Source organism: Spermophilus citellus (genome assembly GCF_964194105.1).
Source record: "Spermophilus citellus genome assembly, chromosome: 1".
Taxonomy (NCBI): domain Eukaryota; kingdom Metazoa; phylum Chordata; class Mammalia; order Rodentia; family Sciuridae; genus Spermophilus; species Spermophilus citellus.
This window is the reverse complement of record NC_138182.1, coordinates 277483978-277511803: the sequence shown is the minus strand read 5'-3', so window position 1 is coordinate 277511803 and position 27826 is coordinate 277483978.

The window sequence follows — 27826 nt, the reverse complement described above, 5'->3', positions numbered from 1 at the left end:
CTACTTTTTTCAAAAGAAGGCATTCAAAGCTGTAAGTCCGAACTAGAAGACCTAGAAATATTACAAAAATAAGAAGACAGGGTCTGTGTTTGAGGCTTGGGAAACTCCAAAATTCAGAGTTTGAAAATGAAAACTTATAAAATAAGTTCAATATAAAAAGCATCATCCAAACAATTTGATAATATTAAAAGTAAAACAAATTATTTATTTGATAAATCACATATATGTATTTATTATTAATATGTTAAATAATTATGTATATAAAGGTATAAAGGACTATATATGTGTTTATATACTTTGTATATATATTTATGTGTATGTATATTTATAATATATATATCATACATACATGATCATGGGAAATGAGAAAATAGTCTTGAGGAAATAATGACTGCAATGTGATTGATTTTCTTCTGCTTTTCTTTTACACAAAACCTTTCACTTTCAAGTATTTTAGGGTTGTTTTTATTCCTTTATTTCCAATAATTATAGTTGCTTGCTCGATATTGCTAAATAGTATTTACCAGTCATTTCAAAAATATACTTAATAAAATTTAAAATATTCATATGCCTAATAATATTTTCAGCCATTCTCTATTAAGAATTTTATCATAGACAGAGGTTTGTATATGTTCTCTGTGTTCCCTACAATTCCTCATCTTTCTTGTTTGTAGGTTAGGACCATGTGCCCCTTTCTGGTTAACAGACTGCTCAAAATATATTTGCAACATGTGACTTTCAAGCAGAAGCAGTTAATGGCCAATATATCCCTCTCTTTCCCCATCACTCAAACCTTAGAACAGGTGTTTTGGAATGGCAGCACAATAGGTGAGAATAGTATGTGGTGTTACTTCTAGGGAGAATGCTTCACATATGAGACTACTGTCAGCTATTTGTAGTCTACAAAAGAAATATTAAAAATATATAGACACAGACAGGTTGCATATAAATATACAGAATATGTTGCATTCCTTTTCTGTGGCTGTGATATAAAACCTCACATTTAAACAACACATTTATTATCTCCACTTTTGTGGTTCAGAAGTTCAGGCACAGCCTCACTGTGTATTCTGTGTTTTAAAATGCTGCACAAATGCACAGTGTCATCCAAGAACAGGGTGTCATGTGGAGGCTCTGGTAGGGATGAATCTGCTTACCCACTAGCATGGTTGTCAATATATTCTTGCTGACAAATGTAGGATCCATTGCAGCCTGCTTGTTCAAACCTGGAAGGATAGGGAGGCAGAGACACTAGCAAGCTGGGTACAACACATATAAATCATATGCATGCAATCGTACTCAGCCTGTCACTTTCATTGCATTATACTGGTGAGAAGAAAGTGAAGGTTCTGTCCACATGTAAGGGAAGAAGTTTCCACAAAGGAACAGATACTTAAGTGTGACACAAAGGTGCAATGTAAACCCTCTAGGCATAGGGAGGAAGAAGTGGCTAAGCCAACATCAGAAAAATGGGTTATCAGACAAAATGTACAAAAGAGATTAAGGGGAGTAGATCATAAATATATTAGGGTGAATTATTCAAGTTATGTTAAAAATCATGTGCATGTGCACTTAATAAGAAGACTTCTAAAAACTAGAAACAAAAACTTTGATTAAATTAAAGGAGGAAATAGTAATGCTACTCTAATCAATTGCTAGAAATGCTAGTAAAAGCTCAATGAAATCACATATCATATCAATAGCATCAACAACTATCTTGACTCCATTGATACTCCGAGAACACTATACCAAATAATTGTATAAAATATATTAGCTTGAAGTGTAGATGGTATATTTATCAAAACAGATTACATTCTGGGCAGTAAACAAGTCTCAATATAGTTAAGATCTATGAGTTCATACAAAGTGTTTATTATGAATTAAATTCTTATGACTCTCCACTCAGAAATGCACATATTTAAACTCTACCTCAACTTGAGGTCATTAGAAGGTGGGGTCTTTGAGATGTATTGAGATTTAGATGAAGTCCTGGGGAGGAAGCCCTCAGGAATTGGATGGGTGTCCTTATAAGTGTCCTTTGAGAGCTTATGTCCTTTTCCAACATGTGAGGACATAAGAAGACTGCCTATCACCAATTTCACTGAGTTAACTTGGTCAACAGTCAAGAGTAGTCCTACGGTTACATCTACCACAATTGAGCCTTCTTCATAGTTTGAAGACAAAATGTGGCCATTCTTGCCACATCCAGGTAGAATTTATTAGAAGTCATAGCCATTATAATGAAGAAATGGAAAAAGGAAAAAAAGGACCTGAAGTATAAAAAGAAAAAAAGAAAGACAGAAAAGTACTTCTCTATATAGTAAAATCTATATAGTAAAATCACTATATAGAGAGGAACATGAAAAAAATTGATAACACTGTAAGTATCTAGCATATTAAGCTAGGTCAATAAATACAATCTAATGTACAGAAATGAATTATATCTGTATATATTAGGAGCAAGCAATTAGAAAATTTTATTAAAATAAAAATTGCTCCATTTCAATAAGAAAACTCAAAATACATAGAAATAAAAATTTACCACTAAATAGGGAAGATAGGTGGGAGAGAAAGGGAGGGAGAGGGGGAATTGCACACAAGATGGAAGGAGACCCTCATCATTATACAAAATACATATATGATGATGTGAGGGGGAAGAAAAAAAAGAGAGAGAAATGTGTCACATTAGATTGGGTAGAGAGAGGTGATGGGAGGGGAGGGGAGGGGGGATAGGAAGGGCAGCAGAATAAAATAGACACTAGTATTGCTGTATGTATATGACTCTGCAACATGTACCCTTGGAAAAATGAGAATTCATACCCCATTTGATCCAAATGTATGATATGTCAAGATCATTTTATTGTCATGAGCAACTAATAAAAAAAGAGAAATTACATTAAACCTATAGATCATTTTGAAAATAAAAAAGAAATAAAAATTTACAAAGAATATGAGATACATTTACATTGCAAATCATTTGATTTTTGAGTGAATTTAAAAAATTACAAAGTGAATACTTATACCATGTACATCGATCTGAACACTCAAGATTGCTGAGATAGCCACCCATCCTGACTGAACTAAAGATTTAATGCATTTCCAGTCATAATTCTGGCTTTCATAATTCCTAAAGTCAAGGAGAGCAGAAAGAAAGGAAACAAGTTTCTTTTCTTTCACTTATAGGGGTACTAACCCCATTCCAGTGGGTTAAACTTTTATAATCTAATTTTCTTCCAAAGTCCCCACTACCAAATAACCATCACATTGAAAGTTCAGCCTCAACATATGAATCTCTTAGGAATTTGCTTAATCTATTTGTAGCAGGAAGAATATGCAATATATGTGTAATGTAAATTTTCAGTTTAATGAAGCTTATCCAAATGCACCAGTGAATTGTAAATCAATCTATAAATCTGTCTGTATCTCAGAAAACTAATCATAACAGGTGATATGGACTTTCACATTTAGAAATAATATTTTTATGGGTAAGCAGTAAAAAGACAATAATAAAAGCACAAGATCAAACAATGGGTAATAAAAATTATAATAAGCAAGAATGTCTGGTAGTGTGGCCCCTGTTAGAAGGAAAACTTTTAGTATAGGATACCACAGTGGCTAAGGGAAACCAAAGGTTCAAGAGCTGGCAGTGTTAGTAGTGGCAAATGTTATTGGGAATTCGTACAAGATAAGAGCTGTAAAGGAAGCATGACTTATTGACAGTGAAACCAGAATGAACAGTTTTGTTGAAGTAATGATCAGAAAAAAATATGATTTTTAAACATGGATTAAATATTAAAGAAGAAAATTGAATTTTTGCCTAAGCAGTCATTCCAAGAAGATACACAAAAAAGAGAACAGAAGAAGTCAAGAGCTGGTCATAGACTTGAGAAATGAGTACCTAGGTCATGTTGAAAAAAATTACAAAGAAAGAACTTGAAAATGTTAGAAATACTATGAACTGTAAATTAGGAGATACTGGAGAAAAAGAGTGATTTTGAATTATGAATAGAGTAGACATCAGGGGGACATTAATTTAGCTAGATCCATTAGCAGAAGTCTGCCCTTATACATGTTGTTTGGTATCTAAGGTAATTGTAGAAAGCCCAGGTACCCTTCTTTTTTGGATTTTATTCTTGCTGCAATACAGAATTTAAAAGGTAACTGCTGAAAAGAGAGGTGGTAAAGGTAAATATGGAAACATTTGATTTGAAAATGGAAATGAGCTCTGAATGGGAAAACTAAAATTAACACTCTGTGTGACTGTCGGTCAGTCTTGGTGCTTTACTGGCTTTGCCTGTCACAGTGATGTTGATTGATTAACCAGCAATTCTTCTCTAAAGTTGTCCAGTCATGATGTTGACAGATTTGACACTCTCCAGGTTGACTTGACTTAAAATACAATAAAGTGCAGATGAAGTTGTTTTTTAAAGACTGTTTGAATATTAAATGATGGATCCAAAGTGTGGAGGCAGGGAGGGAAATACTGTGTATGAGAACAAAGCCCCTGAGAACGAGGGGGGAAGTTGGTAGGTCAACTCTCCTAAGTGTTTAGAGTTAGGGCACTGGTGGTATCAAGTTAAAGCAGAGGAATTGCCAAGTTTCCTTTGTTTTTGTTCTACCAAAAAGCAATGTCTCTATATTGTCTGAATTTATTTTAAAGTGAGGAAAAGTCCAAGGATATGAATTTGCAGCCTCATGGATCTGATGACTAAGAAGGGAAATGATCATTTCTAAAAGTGTAGAGAGCATTGAGTGCAATACACCCAATAAATGTATAATTCACGCATCATGATGATGTGGTTAAGGTACAGAAGAGAAAACAAAATACATGTGATATCATGTTCACTGAAAGAAATGTAGTAGTTTGAGGTTGTAGTAAAATCAATGGGTGAAATTGAAGAATCTGACTCAGTAGAAGTTCAATTAACCAGAAGTGAATTTACCAAATAAAATAAGTGTTTATTGAATCGAAGTATATGTAGACATGGTGAATCTTCAAAGAGCCAAGTGATAAGAGGCTGCCAAAAAAGACTAATTGCAACTGCTCCAGAATTTGCCCTGGACCAGAAGCTATGCCTTACAGAATAACTGATTTTATTATTTCTTTTAAATTTTCAACTCTTTAAATTCCCATGCATTTGGAATAAAGTTAAATGTGAGCTGTTGTAGAACAATCTCTGAACCAGGCATTTTTTGTCTTGAAACGGTTACTAACACTGATATGGCCTCTTTGAAAAATGAGCATGTATTTCTAGCTTTAACTCGATTAAAAGACATAATCAGAATAAAACACAAGAAGGTGTGTGGCAAATAGATGTTCTATATTGTTTGGTCTTTTTAGTCCTTTCTTTGTACCTAATTCTAGGAGGCGTGTGCCTCTGGAGCCCAGTGGTTTCTCTCCTGCTGCAAGACTTGTGTAATTTGTGTCAATCTGTGCTACAGGAGAAATTGTATGCTGCCTACTTCACAGAGCTTTTAGAGAATTGAGGGTGATAATGCATGTAAAAGCACATTATATCCCCAAGAATTATATGAACACGAGGTGCTATGAATATTACTAAAAGTACTAGTTTTCATGTCTTCAAAAATACACTAGACAAAAGTCACAGCTGAATGTAGAAAAGCATAACCCAACCCTAAAAAATCTCAAGCTCATGAGGGAGATAGGAACTTCCAAAACATATAAATGATGTAGTAGTACATATCAGTTTGTATTAACATTTGGATGTGCAAAGTGAATATCATGTCTTTGGCTGGCGTACAACCAGTCTGGTCCTTTCAATCTTTTATATGGTAGTCAGTGATGAAAAAAAATGAATCTCAATAAGATAGAGAAATTTGAACATTCTGTTTCTTCTTTATAAAGAAACAAGTTAAAAGAACTTCCAGTCTCATATTTTTCTGGCCTCCCCCACTCATCCCAACACATTCCAGAACTGTCTGTGCAAGTAGAAGCATCAGGTCTCCCAATAAGTGAGAGTTGTGGAACTACATGCACAATGTTCCTGACTCTTTCTGGCTTCCAAGACAGTATGTCATTCTCCTTGCCCACAGTAGTCATGGTCCTTCTTTGGGGATCAAGTAACACTATCAAGAATCATTGACGTTATCCTCTTGAAGATTCAACTCTTCATCATGAAATTTCCTGGCTTCAGAATCTACAGTCTGTCACTTCCTCCATTCATCCAGCCAGGGTAAGGGAGAACATGATTCAAATATGCTGTGAATAACCTTGCTCAACTTATGCCCAGGTCAAATGGACCTAAACCATCTTTGGAGCCTGGACCTGTCCTCACCCTGTCAACTCCTCTGCATCTTCTCTACCTGGCTGGATTTAGTGTGTCCGTGGGGCCTCTCTGCACAATGGTTCCTTCCAACAATATAATTTAAGAGTTTAGATTCCACCTCTGCTTCACTTGTTTAATAAAACTTCCTCTCTCTTTGCTAAAGCAGGAAAGGATAAAATTTGAATAAAAATATAATTTGTCTTCTTTACTTTTTTACAACAGATCTCCACTGACAGACACATACTCTAATAGTACAAGGAGCAAATCTCCAGGCTCTGGTGATAAAGGTGTAAGGGCATCTTCTCCGCATTAAGAGAAAACACTATGAATTGGTTCCTGTAGGTCAGTACATTGATTTAGGTAAATAAGGAAAATAAGTTCAGTAAATTATTTTCCAAAACAGCTGGATATCCTTAAACACATTCATTTTCTTATTTCAAAGCCCTTTTTTCTGAATTGTTTTTCTTTTTTTCCATTTTTCCTCTTGATATATTGAGTTTCAAACCCAGGGATTCATGCATGGTAGGTAACTGCTCTATCATTGAGCTATGCTATAAACCTATTTCTGAAATATACAAGTTATCACTTCAAGAGAGTAACCTTTATTTTTAAATTTATTCATTATTTGCTAATTCTTACCTTGATCTTGTCTACTCAATCTGAGAGAGAGAGAGAGAGAGAGAGAGAGAGAGAGAGAGAGAGAGAGAGAGAGAGAAATTGTATAGAAAGTGTTATCAGAAAGATAAACATAAAAACACCATCTTTAATGGTATAAAACACCATCTTTTACAGGGAACTAACTACTTCATCATTGTTTGAACACACTGACAGCACATTACAAACTAAAAACATGGGTATAATTTTTGTGGAAAGAACATAAATAACATGGAAGTTGAGGAAAAATTAAGAAAACTAAATTTCATATTGTGCATATTATAGTTTCTGCAAAATCACTATGAAACAAATTGAGGAAAAAAATTTTCAGTAACCAGGTTACATCAGACCTCTTCCCCTTTAGACTAATTTCTTAAAGTCAGGTTGAAAATACCACAGCGTCTTCCCCATCTACCACATATCTTTAGTTGACATTTTGGTGTATCAGTTGCTTCAACCAGATAATCCAGCTGACTAGTACCATAATTCCATCTGCAAAATTGCTTCTTGAGTATCTAGAATAGTGGTTGACTGAAAGACTGTGAAATAGGAATCTTGGGGGGGAACATTGTTGGAATGCTTTTCTGACCTCGGTGTGCTTACTTTTCAAATTCCATAATCAATAAAAGACTTACTAAAACAAAAATGAAGTTCCAGACACCTTTCAGACGACACAAAAAAAGAATAAAAAAATAACAACTCTCAATTTCAAGTAATAAAACGTTTAGAGATTGAGAGGCACATATTAACAATCTTCACCATCATCTGTGTTATAAGCCACCTGTTAACGACGAAATAGTGCTGACTCTCTTGGGAGAGTCAAACTGAGGAAAATCTTCAAAGAAGAATATGATCCAAGTTTGTTAAAGAATTTTTGTGCAAAGCACAGAGAGAGGATGAACCAAAATTCCAGGAGAAAGTCGTTGCATAGCTGTGGATGAACAAAAGCACCTCATGTTTTAGTAAATTGTGGGGAGACTATCTATAAGGTGTCGATGTGACCAAAAGAAAGAACCGAACAACAGAGAGAATAAAGAAATGACATGGTGAAAGTAGACTGGAACAAATTTGAGAATGACTTCAGTGCTCTTGCTATCAAAAAATAAAAATACAATGGAGGTCAAAATCTAGAAACCCAGGTATGTGTCATGTATGAGCATGTGTGCACCTGTGTGCTTTTAAGTTAGTTATGGCTGTTTTGTGCAATATAGGCAGGATGATTGCGGCTAATGCTGATAGACTTAAAAACAGAATGAAAAAATAATAATTAACATGTTTAATTAGTACAACACTCCAAGGTTACATTTCCAGGCTAATGTAGTTCAACTCATTTTTATCTATGAATGCTGTAAATATGATATAGATTATAAGGAAATCCAATTGGTTCTTTGGAGAGTTTTAAAATGGAATCAGGTTAGCTTCTTTATCTCCTCACTGCTGTTTTCCTTTCTTTATTTCCTTCCCTCTGTTCATGTTTGCTCAGCATATTTACTGCTTTCATATTTTAATCCTTGTTCTGTTTATTTATTTGTGTTAACATTACCAGATTTTATAAGATAATCCAGTTATGCACAGACTCTTCTTCTCTACTGCTACAGAATTGAGAATTTATTCAAACACTGAATGGAATTGATTCGATTCATTATTACTGAAGCAAGCAGAAGATTGCCATCAAGTGAATTTGGGCTTATAATTCATGATCACAGGAAGAAGAAATAACACAATTCAGGAAAATGGATAAAAGTAAAGAAGCATATTTTAAATATGTATTTGTGTGTTCACAACTGAGATAGTTCTCTGAGGAAATTATTTTATATGGATTCATGACAATAACCACCTGCTATAAATTTTCTCGTGGCGTACTTGGAAGACGGCACTGCAAACTGATCACTGCTAACATACACACCTTTCACAGGAGAAATGCACCAAGAGACCACCGTCACAGCAGGCTGGCTTCATTCCATGAGCTCTTAATGAAGCCACACACACTCCACTAATAAGGAGCCACAGATGGTTATTTCTACATAATATTAAATAAACATTTCTACATTTATCTCATCTTTAAAGTTTGATTTCAGGTATCAAATATTGAATGAATAAAGAGCCTTTGGTCTTTACTATTTTCTCTCAGGGTACATAAACTATCTTCATTTTTTTTTCATGACACCCTTAACTGATATAACAGTCACATATTTTTTTCAACAAAACTAATGGTTATAAACTAAAGTGTATACATTTAAAAAGCACCATACATAAAAGCATAGGTTCAAATTTAATTTGGAATTTTTATCTACTATTTGTAATAATTTCACTAGTGCACTTCAGTTAGACAGAAGAGTGGGAATCATTCTGACATAATCATACATGTGTGGAATAGAATTTGCTCCAGTTCAGCTGCCAGTACTTCCTCTTCCCTCTCCTGCCTCAGCTCTTCCCTCCCCTGCCTCATCCTGCCCCGTTTCCTCTACTGGTCTTCCCTCTGTTAATTTATTGCTTTTCTAACTGGTGTTTTATCAATATACATAAAGGTGAAATTTACTGTGCCATATTCATGTATGCACATAGCACAATTTTTTCACGTTCATTCTACAGTCCCTCCTTTTTTCTACCCCTCTTCCATCTCCCTCTATATTTCTTCTACTCCACTGATCTTCCTTCTGTTTCCAAGGTATTTCCCCCTTATTTTGCTCTAGCTTCTGCATATGAGAGAAAACATTATTCCCTTGACCCTTTTATAACTGTTGAAAAATTTTAGATGTAGCACAGCTACATAAAGCACAAGGTTGTGGAGAAAAAATAATTTTCAAGATGATGACCAAATAAAAATGTAAGATAAAGATTCTACAAATATAAAAGGAACAAAAGAAGCAAGTATCATTTTGAATATGTAGTAAGAGTCATTATTTTAGATTTAATAATGACCCCCACTGGAAGTCACACCCCAATTGCCATAACTCAGTCCATAGAATCTGTTTTACATGGAAAAAGAGGAACATGACACATGTGATTAAGGATCCGAAGACTGGGAAATAGCCTGAAGTTTCCAAGTGGAGACCTGGTCAAGAAATGACACTGAGATGAGATAAAAAAAATGGATAACCTTGGATCTGACATTCAGCTTTATAAGTTAGAACAAAAGCATGATTCATGAAAGAAAATAAGTAAGTTGGATTTTATGAACATTAAAAACGTTTCTACAAAGACACTGCTAGAAGAAGTAAAGCCATTTGATAAACCAGGAGAAAATATTTGCAAAATATATATCCACAGGAGGATGTGTCTCCAAGGTGTAAAAAAGAAATCTTCAACTTCAGTTATTTGTAAACAATCCAATTTAAACATGGGGAATAAAGCTATATAGAAATCCACAAAAAATGATAGAAAATCCATATATAAAAAGAATCACAAACTATGATTAAAAACTGAAATTAAAACAAAAATGGAATATTAGTACACCACTATCAGAATGCTAAAATATATTCTTTAAAATGCTAAATATACCAAGGCTGATTGAATGTGTGCAGGAACACAAACTTTTTTCAAAACTGATAGATAGAGAAACTTCTCAGGGTAATGAAACTATAAAATACTGTAATACTAGATATATCATGTCATGTTTAGGTCAAAATACATAGGTTTACAATAAAAAAGAGAGCAGAACTGCAATGTCTGAGCTTTAGTTAGTAATAATGCATAGCTCCAGATTCATCAATTCTGGCAATTGTGATAATTTAAGATGTTCAAAATAGGAGACTCTATATGGGTACTCTGTACTACTTCCTCTAATTTTATATAAATCTAAAACTGTTTACATTTAGCCAAAACATTCTCTTAATTAGTGAAATAAGAATGCTATATTCTGGCTTCATTTAAACTGTTTTTTATTATAAACAATATTTCTTGCCACCATGTATATAGCAGTATCACTACTGGAGTTTTGATGATAGAAAATTTTTTCCTGGCTTTATGCCCTTGGAAACACATTGCATTTAGATTTTTTTAAAAGACTCTTATTAGTTATTGTGATTTGGAGATACACTTCAAATTTTGTCGGTTCTTCAGGTTTTATTCTAATAACGTAAAGACTTCATCTTCTCCGCCACAGGAGTACTTTCGCTCAGTGGATTGCATTTATGTCATTCTGGATACTCCTTATTGGGAAAAATCAAAGGAAATGAGCCTAAGTATAAACTCCAAAAATATATTTGATGAGTGTGATTGGCCTGATTTGTGAAGATGTGTATGCTGCTTAAGCTCACTGAACTGATTTCATACCATATCTACAGACCACAGTTGTTCCATCAGTTGTGCTGGGCTGCGGTGCCTGAGCAGATTTCTTAAAAGGACACATTGTCTTTCAGAGAAGCAGGCAGGGTCCTTGGCCTGCAGGGAGCTCTCTCTTAAAAGGAGGTAGTAAATCTAATGGCGGAATTAAGGCCAAGTTGAGAAAAGTGGAAGGAGAAAATCTTGTCAAAACCACGCAGCTAGAACCAAATCTTGGTTGGAAATGAACAGAGAACCAAGGAGCCAGAATCCTTTGGACCTATGACTTTGGATTTACTTTCTTCAAGTCGTGGTGTTAACAGGAACATCAATCTTCATTGTAAGGCTTTTACAAAGTCAAGAATCTTTTCATTCAACGTTGGGGAAAGCTAGGCCGTGCTTGAAAGTGGGAAAGCAGGGATGAATTGACACACATGCACAACCCACATGCAGAAGTGCCGCGAACACGCTTCCACTGCAGGGAAGAGTCCTCCTGAAGATGGCTTGACACCCAAGGAATAAGCTATGAAGGTGTAGGTGTTCTTTATTTTCAGTACAATTATGAATTTAAACTTTTAAGAATACATTTATTTCATTTATTTTTATTTGAAAAGAATCCCCATCTCAGAGTCCTCCAAACAAGAAGCACACACCCAGATCCCCAGGTGCTGTTCTCTTTACTGTGTGCAGGAAAAAGGAAGAAAGATCTCGACTGCCCACCACAATGATAACAGTGGCAAGTAGGGAACTGGATGTTTAATTCAAGGAGGGAGTGACACTAATGATTTCTAGTGAGACTGAACTGAGCACAGCAATAGGCTCTATGGAGACTTAAAAAAATTGGAACAACGGTGTATTTCTTTCTTATCAGTAGCACAGAAATCTGAAATAAGCTGCACATTTTTAAATTTTGAGAATAATTTTTTTTCATCTAGAAATTATGCATTCAAGTAGAGTAACAATCCCAGCTAATATAGCACAATAACTTCTGAATTATACATGAGTTCATAAAGTTTATATAAGTGTATCTTTTTTGAGGTGAAATGAATACAACAATAATTTGAGCATCTAGTTACAAGCATGAAAATGAATACAAATTGAAAAAAAAAATTAACTCAGGGGCTAAGGAGACCTTGAAAACTGCTTGCTAATTCTAAGACAAACTCTGAGCTCTCAAATTAATATCACCAATAAAAATTGATCATAAACTAAATGGTAAAATTAACTGCAAATTTTATTGATATGATCAAAAAGGCACATGTAATCTTCAGAGAAACAGAAGATGCAATTATAAATCTATAAAAAGTAGAAATCACAAAACTTAGAAAAAGTAATTGTCATTAAAATATTTAGGAAAGGACCCCATTTAACCTTGAAAGATAGAATTTTCTTATAATTGCAGTTATAGAAGATAAAGAGTATATTTCATTCCTTTGGAGTCTGCAGAAAATAATATGCTGCTTTAAAAGAGCATCACAGTTTAGATCTCAGGCTTTAGATTTTAATGGCCCAGACACTTATTTTGGATCTGACATTTATTAAATATGGCACTTTGGCATGTTCCTTAAACATTCTGTGGCTTTACCTCTGTTCAAAGGAGCACTAATCTGAGTTACTAAAAAAATAAAGATGGAAGCAGAGCTGGAATTGTAAGAGCAATTTAGGATCTACAATGCTAGGCTGTGGGCGTGAGGGAATAACAAAACTGAGACCAGAGAGGATTAACACAGAAGTTGTCAAGTTAAAAGTTGAGCATGGTTTCTGAGGAAAACACAGCTAGATTTTGACCATGCATAAGTTTGCCAATTAAAACATAAAGAGATTCAGTTAAATTTGAATATTAAAAACCAATGTGGATTTAGAAAAGGGGAGTTACTTTTGTTTTCCCTCAAAAATGATGGTTGCAGGGCTGGGGATATGGCTCAAGCGGTAGCGTGCTCGCCTTGCGTGCGTGCGGCCCGGGTTCGATCCTCAGCACCACATACCAACAAAGATGTTGTGTCCGCCGAGAACTAAAAAATAAATATTAAAAATTTTTTTTCTCTCTCTCTCTCTCTCTCTCTCTCTCTCTCTCTCTCTCCTTTCACTCTCTCTTTAAAAACAATGATGGTTGCAATTTGGAAAATTCTCTGATCTCAGAAATCTGCAAGCATAGTAGTTCAAACAGAAAAAAAAAGATATTTGATTTGTTGCTGTTACTATAAAAATAGGTAAGCAGGGCTGGCAGAAAACAGTCAAGCAGAATCAAGTGCGAGTGAGCAGACAGCATGAATGTTATGTTCTGACAGGAAACAAGTCCCCACATGGTCAGTCAATCATTGAGATGAACTGATGAGGGAAGCTGATTCTGCCTTCCAGGGTTTTCTCAGACTTGGGGACAAGTGTAATACCTTCATTTGCTGATTTTCATCATTGTTTTTCATTTCCTCTTCTTGGAATACTTTACTGAGGATGTTCTACAGTGCAGGCTTTCTAGTTGTAAATTCTTTTAACTTTTGTTCATCATCAAATCTAAAGCTTAGTTTTTCTGGATATAAGATTCTTGGTTAGCATCCATTTACTTTCAGTGCTCGGTATATGTTGTTCCATGATCTCCTGGCTTTGAGGGTCTGGTTTGATAAATCTACTGAGATACAAATTGGTCTCCCCCTATATGTGATCTGATTCCTCTTTCTTGCAGCTGTTAAGATTCTATTCTTATTCTGTATGCTAGGCATTTTTATTATAATGTGCAGTGGTATAGGTCTGTTGTAATTTTGTACATCTTGTGACCTGTAAGCCTCATGTATTTGGTTTTCCAATTTATTCTTCATGCTTGGGAAATTTTCTGATATTATCTCACTGAAGAGAATGTGCAGTCCTTTGGTTTGAAATTCTATGCCTTCCTCTATCCCAATAACTCTAATGCACTTACGTCTTGGGACACTGCAGGCATTGCCATAGCCTTCCTCATGCTACTGCATGAGCCCCTAACTTTTTGATAGTAGACAGGGCCAAGAAACAGCTGCATCTCAGAGCAGGCATCCCAAAGAGAGTGTGAGGCCCACCCTTTCACCCCCATCTCTGTAAGACATTGCTCCATCTTGAGGCACCTTAACTATTCTATTATCTTGAGTAACCTTGGCTATTGCTGCCACTAACTTTAGATGCAGTCACCAGCAGAGGGGCACCAGCAGGGTCTGAAAGCCCAACATCAAGGTGAGGTACAGACAATTTGCACGGGTACTACAAGAATATAGGGAAGAAACTGTAATATCTCAGATCCATGCAGCAAGAAAGGAAGACACATAGACAACATGAACAAGGGAGGAAAGTGCCCCAAATAAACCAGGACACTACAATAACAGAACCCATGGACAGCACAGTTGATGGAATGTCAGAGAAGGAGTTCAGAAGGTTCAAAATTAAAATGACCTGTGAATTAAATAAATGTAATTCATCACATCAATAAACTTGAAGATAAGAATCATATGATCATCACAATAGATACAGGAAAAGCATTTGAAAAATACAGCACCCCTTGATGTTCAAAATACTAGAAAATTTAGGGATAAGAAGAAAATATCTCACTATCATAAAGGCTATCTATGCTAAATCCTAGGCAAACATCATTCTAAATGAAGAAAAAAATTGAAAGCATTCCCTCTAAAAACTGGAACAAGACAGGATGTCCTCTTGCACTACTTCTATTCGACATAGTTCTTGAAACACTGGCCAGAGCAATTAGACAGACGAAAGAAATTAAAGGGATATACAGAGGAAAATAAGAACTTCAATTGGCACTATTTGCTGGTGAGATGATTTTATACCTAGAAGACCCTAAAAGTTTCACCAGAAAACTTCTATAACTAGTAAATGAATTAAGCAAAGTAGTAGGATATAAAATCAACATCCATGAATCACATGCATTTCTGTATATCAGTGACAAATCCACTGAAAGGGAAATGAGGAAAACTACACCATTTAAAATCGCCTCAAAACAAACAAACAAACAAACAAAACCTTGGGAATCAATGAAAGAGGTGAAATATCTATAGAATTAAAATTACAGCACCCTAAAGAAAGAAGTCAAAGAAGACCTTAGGAAATTCATTTCTTCTCTGAATTTTCTTGCATTGTCTCACATGTGAGCTTTTGGGGGACACTTCATATTTAAACCATAAAAAGAACCTCTTCCCAGAAACCATGTCAATGATAATGAAACAAAGAGAAATGAAGTGTTGAGGAAAAAAAATCTCCAGCTTAGAATCATGTCGAGAATTTTCCTAACAAAAATCAAGAGAAGTTGATGCACATAGGCCTGAAGGAAATGTTGAAAGAAATTCTTAAGAGAAGGAAAATAACATACAACCCAAATGCTATCTATATAAATAATTGATGATCATTGAAAAAGAAGTAATTTTCCTTTTTTCTTATTTGAACTGAGTAAAAGTTATTTGCAAATAATTGTAGCAAAATATATGTGTGTGCCTTTATATTAGTCAATATCACCAATATGGATTTTTAAATTACATAAATGTATCTGACACATAAAATAATCAAAAGTCCAAAAGTGCATTTCTTCATTTTCACATGCTGTAACAATTAGAAATGCCCCATTTTCATAGAGCATGTATTTGGGTATATTTTAAGATATTTATAAACAACCTGTAAAAATCCACAGACTCTTATTGAGAATTAAGGAAAGTAATCCATCACATCAAAGGCATATGGATTGTAGGACCACCTGCACATACCAAATTCCTGGATGCTGAAATCTCTTACATAAAACAACCTTATTTGCTGAAAACCTACATATATCATCCTATATAGTTCAAATTATCTCTAGATTACTTATAATGCCTAACACAACATCAATGAAAATGGAAATGATTATTATGTTATATTGTTAAGAGGATGATGAAAGAAGAAAAACTCTAGACCTCATCCATGCTCAGGACAAGTGTTGAGAAGCAATTCAACATACTTTTGATTCACAGTAAGTTAATTTCATCATGTAGAAGACACAGAAACAGGTGGCTGACTAAGCTATCTAATAGCTAACTTGTTATCAAGGTGTCACCTCTTTTTTTCTGAGAATTCAGGTGTAGATAATTGCTTTGAGGGTGATTATTTTTAAGGAAGTAAAATTTGAACATAAAATTTGGACATTTTCTATTGTACTGATTTGACTTTGAGATTTTTAGTAAAATGTCCTCCTTAGAAAAAAATAATTTAACCATAGATATTTAATTCAATATCACCTACAACAATGTTTCCAATAGTAAAGCTTTTTTTTTTTTTACATTCATTATTTACTTAGCCTCATTTGGTTGAAAATTAGAAGACATGTGAGGTATGTGTTTGTTTGCTATTTCTCTGTAAGTGTGCGTGGTTGGTTTTGTTTTTCTCTTTACTTCTCTATGCTGCTAATAGGAAAAATTTCCCTATAAATTCACTTTTTTAGACACTTATCCTTATCAGTGATTCAGAAAGAAAAAATTATCATTTTAATTATCATGTTCTTTCTCAGATTTGCTTATAAAGTTCAATCTTTAAAATATTTACGTGTGATATAATTTTGGTTCTTTTTTTTCTATGTGACATTATGGTTGTCCTTCAATTGTGTGCAGTTGAAACTTTTACTTTGAATGAAGAAATCTGGAAATAAACAGAACTCCTGCCCTCCCAATAAGAAAATTTCAGATAATCTAAATTATCATAATTTCTTTAGGCCATTAGGAGCCAAACTCTAATTGTCTAAAATCTAAGAAAATAAAGGACCTTAAGTGAAGAGATTAAAGTAATCATTTGCTCAATGCATGGCCTCCACACAAGGACGTCAGACAAATAGATACAAATTCAGAAAAAAATCACAGCAAACTGCTAAAATCTCAGTTTGAGCAAATATGAAACCACTTACTATAAAGCCACTCTCCATAAAGACCCATATGGCAGTTTCCTCACAGAAAATAACTGCTTAAACTTGACTTGTTCTAGGGCATGTCAGCCACAGAAAATCATTGGCTGCTGATAGTTAACTACCTTGTCTATTTTGAAATGTCCTCAAACAATAGCTCGTTTGCTTCATTAATGCCAACCAAAGTCTTGCTGACTTAAAAACACTCACTGTGATGGTGAATCTGGATTGTCAATATGACTGGATTAAGAAACTTCTGGGTATATTGGTGAAGGTGTTTCCAGAGATGATTGACATGTGGGACAGCAGACTAAATGGGTTGTATCTGATATGAATGTAAGCAGCACACCCAATGGTGTTGAGACCAACAATGACAGAAGGTGACACCATCTCTCTCTTGTGTGGGTGATTGAATTGCTGCCGTAATTGCCCAAAGACACCAGACTCAAGTTCCTTCACATTTCCAAAAAACAAAACAAAACAAAAAAATGTGAATCAAAGATTCTCGAGGGAGTTTCCAAGTCTCCAGCCTTGGTATTGAATGACTGGTCCCTTTTATGATACTTCTCTGAGAAGCTACTTGTTCTTCCAACTCTCAAGTCTGCAGATGAGCATTATGGGACTATTTGGATTCTGATACCAACATGCTATATATATGTATATACTATATATACGTATATACTATATATACTATATATATGAATCCTGTTGACTCTCCTACTCTAAAGAACTTTGACTTGTGATAATAAAATGTTTGCAATAGAGACTGTCTCATAATGCTTTTTTCTTCTGTATAAAGCTTACATTCCTTCCTAATGTCTATAAGCCTTTGCTGAAATGAATGAAATAATAGATGGGCTTCCTCAAACAAGTTTATGAACAAAAGTCTTTGTTAATTTTGATTCAGATTTACTTTTTCTTTGAGAATATAAAACTCCATGGAAGGCCATCAGTAAGAAAAGTTTACTTATAATTGTGGGATTTTTTTTTCTACACAGGATACTTGAAAAGAAAGCTTAGGGCAGCGAGTGAAACCAGAGAAAGATTCTCTCCTGGTAGAAACAGAGAGAGAAAGAGAATACCAATACACAAAAGATAACAGTTGGCCCAGAACTCTTCAATATGGACTAAAAGTTGTCACAGAGCAGGGATAATAAGATATCTTGAACCAAAGCACAGACAAAAATATACTATGTTTAGGAAAATGAAAAGCAATAACCTAAAACCCTTTGTGCACAGGGAAGGATAGGAAATAGTTTCAGCAGAAGAGACCCAGGGACATCTTGAAAGCATTTTAATTTTCACACACCTAGGAGAGGAAGATGAAACATGTTTTGGAACAATACTTACCAGAAATATAAGATGGGATTTGCTTATTCATAAAAAGTGGAAATCACTGGAGAAACACTATGAATTGAGCACTTTGATATAGGTGTACTTAAGAATGAATCTCATTCCAAAAACACATTTGGAGGGCCCAAATGTGACTCCTTTTGTTTGTAGCAAAGTCTTTAGGTAAATATAGAGTCTTGACATAGTCAGCTACCAAATTAACTGCAAAATAAGGCTAGAGAATTATGAAGCTAGTGGTATATTCAGAGAAACCGAAACAACCATAAAATTCAAACATAGCTCATCTGCTTTGAGAGTTAATCAACTCTTTTACTAATGGCTTACAATCCTAGCATAAAAGAAGCTATGCCAGTTTCAGATTAAGAATACTTTTTATCTCAGTCTCTACTCTTGTACACATGACATCTAGCCTTCAATAAATAATTAAGTCACATACAAATAAACAAGGTTAGTTTTGTGTATATGTTGGCAGGTGGAACAGCTCACTCTGAACAGACAAAAATAATCAACAAAAGCAGCCCAGGTGAGGAATTATCACACAGGAACTTTATTATTAGTGTAGTAAATACTAGGAATAAAGCAAGACATTGACCAGCGAAACCAAATTATAAAGAACAATGAAATAGACATGCTATTTGGGGAAAAAATTAAAGAAAAAAAATAAGCAGTAACAGTGATAACTAATGCCACTGATATGCTTACCAGTTAACTCAACAATAAACTGAAGATGGATCGGTGGAAATTACCCACAATAAAATGCCATGAAAAAATAAAATATGTGTGTGTGCATGTCCACGTGTGTGCCAAAAAAGAGCAAACACTAAAGTTAAGCAATGCCAAATATTCTAACACACATGAAAATCCAATAAAATGGAAGAAAGATCAAATAATAAAGAGATAGCTGCTGAGAATTCTCCAAAAGTATTTTAAAAGTAAGCTACGTCTCCAACAATCTCAGAGTAACCCAAGCACTACAAATGCAAGAAAAAATAGTCAAAAATCAAAAAAAAAAAGCACACTCCTATTGCTCAAAACAGAAAATCTTGAATTTTGCCTGAACATAGAAACATATTATGTGCCCAGGAATAAGAATAAAACTTTAAAAAGTTTGTTTGTTATGTCCTGTGAAATCCAGGCAACATCTTAAAACACTGAAAGAAAAACAGCCTACCTAAAATTATGAATGCATCATAATCATATTTCAAAATAAAGAGAAAAATAGTGCTTTTCAGAAAACAATCTGATAAATTTCACTGTCCCCAGACCCATCCAACAAGAAATTTTTAAAGGGAGAAAAAATATAAAGTGATTCTTCATATGAAAAAAAATGTGATGTCAGATGTGTTATGATGCATCTACATAAAAAGGTATATCCAGAAATGATTAAGTGATAATAAAATCCAAGATTTTGACTCTCTTTTAAATGGTCCCAAAAGATAAATTGTTGCCTGATACAAAACTAGTAGCAAATTTTGCTTCTAACATATGTAAAATCAAAGTGTTTCACTACTGTATGGAAGATGAGAAAGGGGAGTGACAATAAATAAAATTGTGTAATATTATTTGAAGTTAGACTGAGTATATTATAAAGCCAGGATCAATCAAAAAAATAAGAAGTATAAATTATAAATCAATAACTAATGTAAAATGCAATCATAAAACATAATTAGTGATTAAGCAGGCAAAAAAAAAAAGAAAAACAAATGACACCAAGGACAAATGTAATGAAGATGAAGAACTCTATTATAAGGATGATAATTTTTTTTCCAAAAATCTTATATATTATTAATTATATAAAATGATGTAAAACATAAGATTCTTCATATCAATTTCATTTCTGTTATTTTTTTAATATTTGTTTTTGATACCAGGGATTAAACCCAGTAGTGATTAACCACTGAGCTACATCCCCAGAGCATTTTATTATTATTATTATTTTAATTTTGAGACAGAATCTTGCTAAGTTGTTTAGGGCCTCACTAAGTTGCTGTGGCTGGCCTCAAAATTACAATCCACTTATCTCAGCCTCCTGAGCTGCTGGAATCAATTTCATTTTTTTAAAAATGGAAGGCATAATTAGGAATTGTCTATAGTAAACACATGTTAAATACAAAGAAAGATAGATTAAAAGGATGGCAGATGATACTCATGGTGCACACTCATCAAATGAGAGCTGATGTGACCAAGGTAATATATACAATGCAGATTTCAAAACAAGTAGTATCTTCCAAGATGCAGAATAGAGAAAGCTGTTAAATATACATGAAGCATTGTCATAAAGGAAGAACAATGTGACATAAAGACAAAGTTATCACAAATATGCATGTTCCAAAATGAGCTTGAAAGTATCTGATGCAAAATGTAATAAGGATGAAAAAAATTTTAAAAATCCTTTTGAACATTTGCTCACTCTTTAAAGTAAGTGATAACATTTTACACATATTGGAATTGCAAAATTCAAAATTACTAAAGACATCAAAATTTTATGTGGAATAAAAACATATAGAAATACCTTCTCTTACTGATTGGGGTACAAAATATTGGAAACAATCATTATAATTGTGTAGCAGAAGATAGTAAAACTAAAGATATAATTACTTTTTTGGGGGGCTGGGGATGTGGCTCAAGCAGTAGCACGCTCGCCTGGCATGCGTGTGGCCCGGGTTCGATCCTGAGCACCACATACAAACAAAGATGTGTCCGCCGAAAACTAAAAAATAAATATTAATATTCTCTCTCTCTCTCTCTCTCTCTCTCTCTCTCTCTCTCTCTCTCTCCCCCCTCTCTCTCTCTTTAAAAAATTACTTTTTATAAATATAATCCAATTTAATTTTTGAGATAAATGAAACAACCTTCTAATTAAAATGACCTACTACAAGAACATCAGTTTTTATAATACTAAAAATAAAATGTCTATCAGTAGTTGAATAGGTAGACAAGATTTTGTGCATGTTACCTGGCATGGAATGGAATGAACCACAATATATTCAAAATATGGATGATTCTCAAATATATTATGCTAAGCCTTTAAACTGAGCCTATTGAGGGTTTTTCATATGACTCTATTTTTTTATAAAATTCAAGAGGAAGCAGATCTTATCTTGCTTGACCAAAATCATAAATTATTTGCTTTTGAGAAGGCAAATTTACTGGAAAGATTATGGAGCAACTGCCGAGGGCAATGTAAACATTTGATATTTTTCTTTGTATAGTGATTTCAGAAGCATAAACAAAATTTATGGAAGTAAATATTCTAGGTATGTGGTTTCTTCTACATATAAGACATTTCTCAATAAGGTTATTTCTTAAATATATGATAGATATGACATTGTAAGTTATGACTGAACTAATACATTTTAAAAGTGAGACAATAAATGGCATTTACTAACATGTAGAGGCCTAGAAATTTTAGGAACACACCCTTTTTTGTACTATTGGGAATTGAATCCAGAGCCTCACACATGTCAGACAAGTGTCCCACCACTGACCTACATCCCCATTCCATCATGTTAATTTTAACTCAAGAAATCTACAAAATTTTTATTTAGAGAATTGTATTTGAATTTGGTCTGTATATAAGTGATAGGTTAGCATTTACCTGGAAGAAAGATGTTACCCATTAAGAAAATCTTGAACAAATCACAGCAAGTAAAAAGTTTTATAAGCACCTAAAATGGTCAAATAGCACTACTTAATTGAAGTATTAGAACTGTCAGAGCACACTTAGGGGATTACAAGGTTTAATTCAGTATGTCCAGGAAAAAATTAGAAAGGTTAATGTCTTCTTTTGTTGTTACTGAGTGCCTAATGGGTTTCAGGCAACGTTTTATTTGATCCTAACAACAAGCTTGTGATTGTGTCTGCTTTTAAAAACCCACATGTATAATGCCTTTAACATGTACACTATAGTCGATAGGTCAAAAATCAAATTAAATACTTAAAAAATTTGACTTGCTAAATTTTGATATCTGAGAACAACTCATCAATATTGGAGCTGAAGGACCTATGCAATTCTTGGCTTTCAGAAAATATGCATTTAATTAGTCAGACACAGAAATCACACTACAAACATCTTTAGGAAGTCCTTTGTACAAACTCAACAAGTTTACCAAAAGTTAAGAGTTCATACTTACAGTGGTTTCACATATACTTCAGGAGCCAATCAGTTTCAGTTAATTTCCTAGCATTCTCAAAGCCACCATTGTCGCCCCAGCGCCAGTTCTCATACAAGACTCAGAAGTCCTTCCCAATGGCATCAGCTTCTGTTCTACCACCTTCCCCTCTTTCAGAAAATAACAGTTTCTCTCTTTAATTGTCCTCCCAAAGGGCTTCCATCATTTACCGCAGTATGATGTGTTGTGTTTCTCTGCATGATAGCACAATGGTGGTGTTCAGGTCAGGGAGTTAGACAGGTAAGCCAGAAAAACCATCCCCAACCTGGAAAGGGTCACTTTTGCAACAGAGCTGTCAAGTGCTTCCTTAAAACCCTTTGATTAAAACAAACATACATACTTCAAATTAAGTACCTTGCTTATGAATTAGAAAAGTGTTATCACAGGTTTGAAAAGTTTGATTATTGTAACTACTTTAGAAGTTATTTATTAGTTAATTCCTGTAAAATATTTTAATAACATATCCATTTTGTTGCAAGCCCAGGTACTAATTTCAGTAATCAAACATAAAAGCATATGCTGTTTTTATGCACTGCATAATACTGAGCATTAAGAAAGTAAAACAATGCAAGTGCATTAACATGGAAAATAGTATTCCAGGTGATTCATGAAAGTCGTCAATAAATTTTAGCTACTACTATTTATTAGTTGTATTGCCTTGAGTAAATAAGTTAGCTCTTTGATTTTTACTAAAATAAGAGCCAGGATATATATCAGTATAAATATTATTACCTACCACTAGAGATTTTATATATCTATGTATGTGTGTATGTGTATGTATGTATACATACACATACACACACACACACACACACACACACACACACATATATATATATAATGTATTTATATATTTGTGTATGATGCATTAAAATATATAAAATAATGAAGTAAGACATGAATAACTTTCATTTATTCACATATGCAGCAATATTTTTATTCTAAGCTAATGTCACTGAGACATGTACCAAAGTGTGCTGACCTAAGTCTCCATGGCACCCACACTACTAAACTTTATCACACGCTTGATACATAAAAGAATACTATAGCAATCTAAAGTCTTTGTTATAATTTTCATAAAATATATTTGAACCATTGCACATGATTAAACACAGGCAACTTTTTATTTCATAGAAAAAACAATGTGCATCTTTTGTTGTTGTTGAGTGCCTAATGGATATAGACACCCACAAAGCAATTATTGTAACTACAATTAAAAGAGTCTATTTTCTAGGTTCTTTGCAAACATGAATAATAAATAATCCTTATTTCAACCCTCAGGGAACTTGCAATGTTTTAAGGGAGAACAAATTGAATGAAATAATCAGAATATATTTTAATAGTAATTAAGTTCATGGAAAGCCACAATAAGCAGTAGGAAAATGTAATCAAGATTTTTCTGTATGGCCGTTATAATTTGTACATTGTCACATCCTCCATACTAAATAATAATAATGATATATTAAATATCAAGTTTAGGTTCAAAATAATTTACAGAATAGAGATGACTAATAAAGAGCTGACCAAAACAATTGACAGAGTGATAAAAATAGCTGGGAATTATTTAAGTTTCTTCTAACACATGGGGTGGGGACGTTGCTTAGTGGTACAAGGGCTTGCCTGGTATGAGTGGGGCCCTGGTTTCATCCTCAGCAGGGCAAGAAAAAATACATATATATGTAAACAGAAAATATGCATTATACTTTTAATGTATGAATTAAAATATCAGAATTATTAAATATAAAAATATTAAAATAAATGTAGAAATACTAATAAATTAATATAAATATTCTTAAAATTATTGTAAAACATGCTTTTGTTGCTTTTATTAAAAATGTTATATATAACAGACAAATACTCATAAAATACTCAACTATTTCACATACAGAATGGAAGAACTACTAAAAGTTTGAGGAAAATATAAATAATGCATGAATCTTATCAATTTGTTAATCATATGAAGAAAAGCAATTAGACTTATACCTCTTCCCATATGCAACATAAATTTATAGATTCAAATATTATCAGAAAAACTTGAAAATGTTTATAATACATCATGAATGTATATGTTAACTTATGTACTAAAGTACAGTTCCATTAAACTTGACTTGACCAAATGTGTATCACAGAACAATAATTTTTTGATAAATATGTCATAAAGAATGAACAATGAATCACTAGGACTAGAGAATATATTTCAAACGTATGAGGGTTAACATGTAGCCCCTATAATAAAATTTTCAATTTAATAGGAAGCCAATCTTTCAATTTCAGAGAAAAAATATACAATTTAAAAATGTGCAAAATATATAAATAGGAAATTTAAAGATAATTATATCAAAATAACACTACTCCTGTATTCAAGGAGATAAATAAGACAACTCACAAAATAATATTGACAAAAAGTAAATAAATGTAAGCATAACATTTGGAAAGGAAATAGATAAAGAATAAGATCAAAAAAATTATAGTAAGGTGCACATTAGCAATTAAACTTTCGGGAGGGTCCTAATTTTTAAACATCTGAATATTGTATATCTTATTACTGAGAACTCCAATTTCATAGTGTTCTTGGTGATTTTTCACATATATAAAAGTATTTTTAACTAGTTGTATAACAAAAACTTAAAGGAAGTACAAAAGCATTAAAGATAATCAATAACAAATTAAAATAGATTAAGCTTGAAATGTTTGAAGAGATTTGATAATCAAATGCACATCATGGACTAGATTCCATACTAGAATGAGGGAGGTGTTGCTAAGTAGAATTGGTGGGAGCATAGGGAAACTACTGAAATAAGAAACATGAATGAGCTAATAGCTTTGCATCTCTATCAATGCCTTAATTCCAACATTTATGTGTCAAGATATGTGTTTGTAAGAAAAGTTCTTATTCTTAGGAAACACATTGAATTATTTAGAGAAAATTGTCATAATATCTTTACATTTATCCCAAATCATTCAGAAAATAAATTGCATGTATGTATGTTTGTGGGTGTGTAGAAAAAATAATTAAAGCAAAGGTAAAAATGGCCAATCACTGAATATTTATTTTTGAGTTATGTTTCAAATAACAATAAAGTGTTACAAAATATTGAATAAAACAGATGAGTGCATGTACTCCTTGATATGTGTATTTAATTTCTTAATATATGTACTTTTATACTATGTCTTGCTTATAAATGCATGCATAACTATAAGCCAAACAAAGAATTGTTTAAAATCAAGTTTATGAGGTTTGCTGTGAAGAAGAGCATACAGACATATTTATTATAAAAAATTGGGGTTTTGTTACATTTTTCCAAATTAGAATTTTTTTTAAATTTTTTCTCCATTATATTATTATCTAAATTAATATAAAACAAAGAAAGTTAATGAACAGAAATAGAAAATAATATTTTTAATTATTTTAAAACTTATAGTTCCCAAATGTAGTGTAAATGAGGATGGACGACCAGTAAAATTAACTTTTGACCAGTGGCAACAAGAGCACCTAAGACCAAACAGAGCTCCCAGAAAACAGCATTTCCCCAATGCAGAAATGCACACTGGACATCAGGACCACACACTGGAAACACTTTACTGTCACTGGGAGACTGTCTACCTCTGAGACTGTGAAGTAAATGGATAAACATTCCTGGAGGGGCTGGGGTTGTGGCTCAGCGGTAGAGCGCTCCCCTAGCATCTACCTCAGCGCCACATAAAAATAAAATAAAGATACTGTGTCCAACTACAACTACAATAAAACATTCCTGGAGGAGACCAACAGGCTTGCTTTGCAATTTCCAGCCTATTAAGAAAAGAGTAACTGTCAGTGAATTGCTACAAAATACCCACACGTGTACACACCCATGCATACAAGTGCCCAGGTGTACACACACACACACACACACACACACACACACTCCTTGTCTAAAGAGCTTCAGACAGGCCCAAATAGTGTCTTTACCAGAATGAACGTCTTTTTTTTTTTTTTTCAAAATTCCTTTGCTACCAGTACATGGTTGTGGAAGATGGGTAGGCATGTGTAAATAAACATAATTGGATCACCAATCAAAAACGTTGACCAAAAAATAAAGGAAGGAATAATGAAAATAAATGTAGAATGTAAGAGACATTTTCACGTAAGTAGAGGTGAATATTCTTATGAAAAGGAAATAAAAAACATCCACCAAAAATCTTCAGATTGTGCTGTACATACCTAGATGTCCAATCAAAAGTGTAAGGATTATTGAAGATATGTCAACAAAAGGAAATAAAAATTAGATTGGCAGATCTTAAAAAAAGAATGAAAACATAAATAATGATGTCAAAACAAAACTAAATGCACCAGTGGAAGTAGTAAACAAGAAAAATCAATGAAAACTATACACAATATGGGTAGCATTGTAACTCTAAGAGGAAAAGTAAAAGGATTTCTGTACACGTCAAAATAAATTAGTGGAATATAATAATTTGCACTATAGAAAAAATAGCACATGTTTTTTTAAAATAATTACCTGTGGGAACATAAATATTTCATAGAGTAAAATAATTCTAATATTAAGAACTTAATAATTAAAATTTGTTGAAATTAATTCTGAAGCAGAAAATATTTCTCATACGAACACCAACAAATCTATGATTAGAAAAATATTCTCCCATATATGGATCCCAGAACTAAATCTAAATACATGCTGCACTGCAAAAGCTACATTTGAAAAAAAAGTTCTTATAATTATCAGAAGTAAAAAATATCAATATTTTAATATCAAAGAAGTACAGTGATAAAGGGAAAATTGAGTGATGATATAAACTTTAGAGACCAAAAATCTAGGGCAAGTCATTAAATAAGAAAAAGTAGAGACCCATAATTACTGAAATCCATCATGAATAACTTGTAGTCAGGAATATGCAGGTATTAATTTTCATGAAACAAAAATGGCAGACTAAAGGAAGTTTTATCTTTCAGCTCTTTCAGTTCATAAAAATATGGAAAAAATACTAAGCAATAATTGTGAGAATCTAGTCAATATAATAATTTATTAGATATAATCGCTATGTATAGAAACATCTTCACAAATGCTTATGCAATAATCATAACTTGTTAGTATATGTGTATATTAATAATGACAAAGAAAATATACTGTGATGAATGAATTGAGTAGATAAAAACTTCTATAATTAAGATAATATTTTTTAGAAAATTTAAGCACACA